This window comes from Lithobates pipiens, unplaced genomic scaffold (genome assembly GCF_037356315.1).
Source record: "Lithobates pipiens isolate NorthernLeopardFrog02 unplaced genomic scaffold, aLitPip1_a1.2 Scaffold_8, whole genome shotgun sequence".
Taxonomy (NCBI): domain Eukaryota; kingdom Metazoa; phylum Chordata; class Amphibia; order Anura; family Ranidae; genus Lithobates; species Lithobates pipiens.
The window spans coordinates 534,092,651-534,100,344 of NW_027507903.1; the positions used below are offsets into that span (position 1 = coordinate 534,092,651).

Genomic DNA, 7,694 nt, shown 5'->3' on the forward strand with positions numbered 1-7,694 from the left:
ATCTCATAACAACAATTAACACAATGTGCCATGCCTGTCTGACCTACAGAGAGGCATGCATTGCAAGAGGAATAGCATAGCTTTACTACGTGCAAATAAAATCCTGGCACCCACCAACACATGACTCAAGGGCTGCATGCTGACCGCCAGCACACGCAGATTTTTCCCGCACCCGAGGAGTCCCAGGAGAGATGTGTAGCTGGCCATAGAAGTGAATGGCATATGCCTCTGTACTCATGTGTACACATCCAATGTATTTTCCCAAACGCAGATATTAGGCAAATGTTATTCCTTAAGTTCTAGCAATGTTTTTAAAAGGTGATGGCATAGCAGCTATTAGTAAAAAATATAGTAAAAATGCGAACCTTTACTTTAAGCTTTACTAGAGTCTATATGTATTTAAAGTACAGATGCAATCATGTGGCCCTTTAAACATATTGGGGGCTGCACTTAAGGGTTATTTAGCAAATTGTCTGCCATAGATATAGACCAGTATGCATTCTACAGTTCCCAGGATGCTCACAAACTTAAAGAGATGTATCTACAGTCAACCTCTAGAGGCCTGGTTTTTAAGTGTCTATATCTGTGCTTCCCCCTTTAATGACTCCAATCTGGTATGCTTTACCTTTCAAGGCTGCAATGTCATTCTGTGTTTCTGTTCCTTTCATATGTTTCTCATCTGTTCTGTGTTTATGGCTATTTAAGGGCTCCACCATCACCAGCCAAGTCTGGTGCATCCCTCGGAGTTTGTCTATGCTAACCCACATGATTCAGCTATAATTTTTTTTCAACATTTAGACTAGGCCCTTTTATTTTGTATATTCAGATCAGCGTCTGTATTTGAATTCTGCTCTTGGTTGATTGAATGTATATATCATTGCTTCTGGTTATGACTCTGTCTGTCTGCCTGTCTGTGTTCTAGCGTTCTGTCCATTCCTGTCTACCTGCAGTTTCCCAGGGAGGCAGTCCCCTAGATTGTATGTTGTGAGCTGTCCTGCTTCAAAAGTTCTATCTGTACTTTCAGTGACTCCAATGAAGATCAGACGTGCCTGATCCCTACACTCCAGTGAGAGCCACACTCCATCACGCCATCATCTGGTAACACTATATACTCCTGTCTGTCTTGCCAACTCCATACCCATGTTCAGATTTTAAATTTTGCTACGTCCTGGGTTTCCATTATGTTCCTTTCCTCAGGGTCCTTTTACTGTGTTCGAAGGACACAGCGTTCACAGAGCTCGCCCCTCCCCCTGTGCAGGAAGCACGTCTATGGAGGCTCTCTCAGAACTAGACTACCACGCTGTAGCCATCTTTTGCCTATAGCATGCTAAGGAAGTGGTTAAGCTTCATATGAATGTATTAGTAAACACAATGCATTGTTAGCCCTTGTACACATGGTCGTACATTCCAACGGAAAATGTCCGATCGGACTGTGTTGTCGCATAATCCGACCATGTGTGGACTCCATCGGACTGTTTCTGTCGGAATATCCGACCGACAAAGTTTTAGAGCTGGGCGATAAAATTTTCTGACAACATGGTCCGATCGTTAGTAGAGAATTCCGATCGGACAAAGTGCCACGCATGCTCAGATCAAATTCCTAGACCAAAGCTATTGGCTACTAGCCTGAACGTAGTCCCATCGTAACGAAATAACGTCATCACGTTACCAACGATCGGATTTTCCGAAAACTTTGTCCGACCGTGTTTATGCAACACAAGTTTCGGACAAAATCCGTCAGACAAAATCCAACGGATTTTGTTGTCGGAATGTCCGACCGTGTGTACAAGGGCTTACACTATATTACTCTATGACTTTTCTGGCTATCTGCAATTTGCTTTGTAATATCATAATAGATCAGTGCCACTCCAAGCCTGCAATATCAGTCTCTCAGGTTGACACTCTATATTCAGGTGCTGGCAGACATAGAGCACATCTCGCTCCATCATTTATTATGGCATGCGGGTATCCTCCCACACTGTATTCTACTCCAATGTAAGGTAAATGCCCATTCGTCATTGGTCCCAGCCCATTGGTCATGCCCCTCTGACATGTTTCACCCACATTGGTATGTAATACAGTTAGCAGTAACGGTGGAGAGCAGCTGAACATAAGAGAGATGCCAAAGAAATTTAGTTTTTAGGGCATATCTCCTATGTTTAAAAGGTTCTAATTAAATGAAATTAATGATATTGGTGAATACCTCCAAATATAAATGAACAATAAACACAGTGCCTCCTTTATAAACTGTACAAAAAATTATTATTCTCAGTGAGTAACACAAATCACTGATATTTTGTTTTTGGTGTTCAAATGACAAACTTTATTTGATGCTTGGTTTGCTTTATATTGTAAAGCAGGCCATACATGGGTTGAATTTCAAAAGAATTTTCTTTTGAAAATCTTATCTAAGAAATTTCGTTAAAAATTTCGCACCATTATTGGGCTGCAACAACAGCTGATTTTCATGCGGCCATCAAATTTGAGTGATCGGGCATGTTGGAATTTTTTTTTAAAATAACAATTTTCTACTCAATGATGGGAGAATTGTGCTCGAAATGTAATCAAAAAAGAAATGCTCATGTGCAAGAAAAGAAAATTCCTGGAAAGAAAAGGAGATTCCCAGCCATGAAAATTCTTTTCTGTAGCAACTTTTGCAGGCTTGGTTGGTCAAATTTCAAATTCAATGGTGGCACCGTCGGATCACAAAACGCACAAAATTTCTGATTTTCAGAAATTCAACCCATTTATGGCCAGCTTTAGTCTATCTTTATATATGGATCATAAATAAGCCCATATTTGCAGAGAAAAGGAGCAATTATTAATATTGTGAATATAAGCCTGCCCTAAAAAGCATTGCAACCATGAACAGTGGATCACTGGTGCAATGCAAAGGATCCTGAAGTCTGTTTCTGCAGCTACATATCTGTATCGAGGTACAGAATTTCATTGAACTACAGTAAAGCTTTGGATTGTGAGCATAATTCGTTCCAGAAACATGCTTGTAATCCAAAGCACTTGTATAGCAAAGCAAATTTCCCCGTAAGAAATAAAGGAAACTCAAATAAATCGTTCCATAACCATTTACTGTAATCATAAGTCCTTCAGTTTAAAGTCCATATAAAAATCATATAGCAATGTGACCAGGTTGTGTAACCATAAAATGTCCATCCACAAATGGCAAGGGATTAGAAGCAAAATCCAGCAGGAGCTACATACAGAGTATAAAAGAGAAGAGAGGTGCCTATAAGTGTAGCAATATGGTTACATTTAATGAAGGTACAACATTTAGCAACTCACATGGTTGATGATTAAAAGAGGCACATCTAAGTATGCAGGCATCTGCGGTAAAGCTGTCCACATAGACAGTCACCCGCACTGCCAACTCTCACCACTGTCAGTCTGCAATCGTGACCGGGAAGACTGCCCTGCAGTAGAGCGGTTGAAACGCTCATGGAGTGGAGCGTGGAAGGGACAATGTCAATGGCGGTGAGGATGATGGTCTATGTGGACAGCTTTAACCCGGATGCCTGCATACTTAGATGTGCCTATTTTAATCATCAACCATGTGACTTGCTAAATGTTGTACCTTCATTAAATGTAACCATATTGCTACACTTAGAGGCACCTCTCTTCTCTTTTATACTCAGTTGTGACATGACGCTCCTTGTATATCAAGACATCGCTTGTATTTCAAGTCAAGAATTATTAAAAAATGTTGCTTGTCTGGCAAAACGCTCTCAAACCAAGTTACTCTCAAACCAAGGTTTTACTGTAGTAGTGGGGAATCACCACACTTGTGTTCCATTGACAGCTACACGCCTGCCATAGTGGTGTATTCATTCACAAATCCCCGTAAATGAATGAGGCAGCTATGCGGGAGGAGCCACACACAGACGTGTCAAATTCTGAAACATTTAAAAATTAACAAAATTTGAACAGTTCCACGGAGAAGAACCATCATAATCCTGTAAGTGGGGGGCAGTTTTAGGGTGGGGGAGCATCTGGGTGTTACCCCCTAAATATGGATGTACCATGCTATACAGGTGGACTTTGCTGACTAGGCCTTTTCTAGAACTTTTTGTTTTAAAGTTTAAATCAGTATTTTTCCCCCAAAAAATTCTTTTTAGAACCCCCAAACATTATACTTTTTTTTAGCAGAGACCCTAGAAAATAAAAAGGCAATCTTTGCCATATTTTATGCCACATAGTATTGGTGCAGCAGTCTTTCAAGTGCAATTTTTTTGGGGGAAAAGATACAATTTCATGAATTTTAATGTATAAAAACACAATAGATAACCCAAATTTTTGTAAAATATAAAAGATGGTGTTACACTGAGTAAACAGATACCTAATGTGTCATGCCTCAAAATTGCAAACGCTTGTGGAATGGCGACAAACCACGGTACTTAAAAATCTTCATAGGTGACAATTTAAAAATGTTTACAGGTTACCAGTTTAGAGTTACAGAGGAGGTCTTGAATTATTGCTCTTACTTTAATGTTTGCGGTGTTATCTCCTGTATGGTTTGAACATAAGCTTACGTGACTTACATATGCTCTTCTGCACGTGAGCATGGAGGGATTGGGGCTTAATTTTTTTTTTTTTTTTACACTGTCCCTTTTTTTTAATCACTTTTAGATTATATTTGGGGTACAATTTTTACTTTTGCTTTAAAAAAAATATTATTTACTATGCCCGGTAACCGGAAGTGACCTCATGATGTCGCTTTAGTCCTCCAAGGGCATAGAGATGAGTGGCGGGCATCTTCGCCGTACTCTTCTCCATACCAAGCTACCGACAGCATCAGATCGCTCCTGGGCTTCACCAATTGGTCAGGTAAGTCTGGGAACAACTGGGAAGCAGGGGGATGAAGGAGGCCACCCCTCCCACTGTTTCTAAAAGTGAGCTCGCAGCGAATCTGCCCACGGGACCACTTTTATCTGAAAGGGAATCGCCTCTAGTAAAAAAAAATAGACATGTGCACTGCCGAAAAATGTGTTTGTTTTTGTTTTATTTGTTTTTTTTGGAAATTCAAAATTCGGAAATTTGAAAAAATCGAAAAATTTGGAAATTTGAAAATGAGAAAATTTGGACTTCTGGAATTTGTAAATTCATAAATTTGGAATTTTAAATTTCATAAATTCGAAAATCCGAAAGTTAGAAAGAACGAGAATCCAAAAATCCCAAAATTTTAAATAATAACTAACTAACTAATAATAACTAACTATTAAATTATAAGTATTGGAATTTCCTTTCAAATTATCTTAGTGAACGTAACGAATACAAATTTATCTGAAGTTACGAATTATCCGAAATAAAGAATGCCACATCTAAACAAATGGAACGAAACAAAATAATAATACATAATAATATGTTTTTATTATTATTATTATTGTTGTTATTTATTATTATTAATTTGATTAAGTTCCATTCGTTTAGATATGGCATTCGTTATTACGGATAATTCGTAACTTCACATAAATTCATATTCATTATGTCACTAAGAGCCAAATTTGAAAGGAAATTCCAATACCAATAATTTAATAGTTAGTAATAGTTAAGTTTTTAACCTCCCTGGCGGTATGATTCAGTCTGGAATTAGGTGCTGAAAGCGGTACAATTATTTTGCACGGAAATCTGGCTTTTATTTTGTAGTCCTGTAATTCTTAGGAATAACGCTCTTAAATCTGTTCAAACCAGAGTCTAGCAGACATCCCGGGTATGATAAAGTTTATAATATAATAAAGAATAATAAAAATTATTCAATAATGTAATCAAATCCAAAAACACTGAAAAATTGACACTTTTTGGTTGCTATGGACAATCTCCAAATTCCAGGCAGTAAAAAACAGTATTTATAATATAAAAGTGCATGCAAGGCACTGCACAGACCACTAGGGACAAAGGGGTGTGTATTTTTTAATACAGCACTGTAATCTGTAAGATTACAGTGCTGTGTGTGTTTTATGTGTTTTTACTTTTTTGAATTTGCCGCCGTTCTCCGCTCCCGTGCGCCGTAACGCCGCAGGGAACGGAGCTCGGCTGCATTCGGCACTGTGAATCGAGCGGAGGACAGCTCGATCACACAGCGCGGCGGACATCGCTGGATCCAGGGGACAAGGTAAGTAACTCTCCCTGTGTCCTCCCCTGCATCCAGCGAAGCCATCCCGAGTCTGGCTCGGGGTTACCGCTCCTATCAGTATATTCCTACCCCGAGCCAGACTCAGGATTACCGCTAGGGGGGTTAATAGTTAGTAATTTTTTCAGATTTTCTAGTTTTCAGGTTTTTGAATTTTTGGATTTTTGTTCTTATTTTTGGATTTCCGTTTTTCCGAAATATTGATTTTTCGCATTTCTGAATGTTTGTAAATTTTCGAATTTCTGAATATTTGAAAATTTGGATATTTCCGAATTAATTAATTTGTCTACATTCCTAAAAAAAATAAAAAAATTTTGGAACTAAATGAACTGCACATGTCTAAAAAAACAATATCAGGGGGTTATAGCAGCTAGCTGCTGCCATAAGCCAAGTATTTAATGTCAAACAAATGACGTGTTTTTACTATAGTGGTTAAAACATAGTGAGTACAGACAAAAATATTCAGGGTGTATGGTTTAGGAGAGCAAAATTCCATATCACCAGCTCTTCTATTAACAAAACCTGAGACAAATAAATATAAGTTGTAGTTGAGGTCAATGTTTTACTCAGAACTTCTTTTCTTCCCATGGAGGTCAATAGGAATGCAAGTGGCTTGAAACAAGTTGATGCAAATGCAGGTTAGAAGGTATCAACTGCAGGTCAAATGCAACAATGAAGGAACTCAGAATCACCAAAGCCAAGAAGCATCTCAAACTAAAGTCAAATGCAAATGGGATGGACCTGAAAGCAAGCTGCATTTTCTGACACAAACCTGTGAAGATCCAAATGAAAAATAATGCTGGAAGAACAGAGCGTTGATATACTCTACCACCTTTGCAGATTGTATGCAGCAAATACCTAAAGTCAAATAAATCATCTCAGCCATATTCAAAATGTACCTCAAGGGGAATACGGAAAAGACAAAAGTGATTGTCTGTACAATTACAGTTTGATGATCGGAATGCTGAAGCAGGCATGAGTTGCTGATTTATTGTCTGCACTTACTGTAAATATTGTAGCATGCCATAAAACACTTAAATGCACAACAAAATTGAATGTAAGACTGTCAATTTAGTTCTAGATGTCATGTTCAAGGTTGAAAAAAGGTATTCAATATTTTTGCGCTGAAATGATCTCAACAATTACCTTTTTAAGTTTAAATTCAGACATGTCAATGTCTCTCATTTTTTAAACATCCAATTTAGGAAGTATCTTCTATCTGTGTACTGTAAAAAGTCCCATTGTCATTACTATAATCTCTTTATTCCATAGGTGTGCACAGCCTATTGCATTAGGGTATGCACCCCAAAGCTCAAACACGCATGTGTGCATGTGTATATATACTGACCATGTCAATAGAGCAGCGGACAGTGTTATTTGGGCAGTGGACGATGTCTGTAGTTTTTATTTTTATTATTTTTTACCATCGTATTTTTTTATTGTTTTTTCACTTTTTTTTTTTTAGATGTCCCATTAGAGGGCTTTGGTGAAATATCAGGGGTCCTGCCATCTGCCATGCATGTGTTTAGGGTGTGGCTAGGCACACTTGGCA

General features: G+C 38.3%; 1 long non-coding RNA gene across 1 annotated transcript; it reads left to right on the forward strand.

Annotated features, from left to right (window-relative positions):
• The first annotated feature begins 990 nt into the window (after nt 1-990).
• On the forward strand, nt 991-7,193 carry LOC143963554 (uncharacterized). Its single transcript, XR_013270991.1, has 2 exons — nt 991-1,098; nt 6,735-7,193. It is a non-coding gene; the product is annotated as an uncharacterized LOC143963554 (long non-coding RNA).
• Nucleotides 7,194-7,694: the final 501 nt, after the last annotated feature.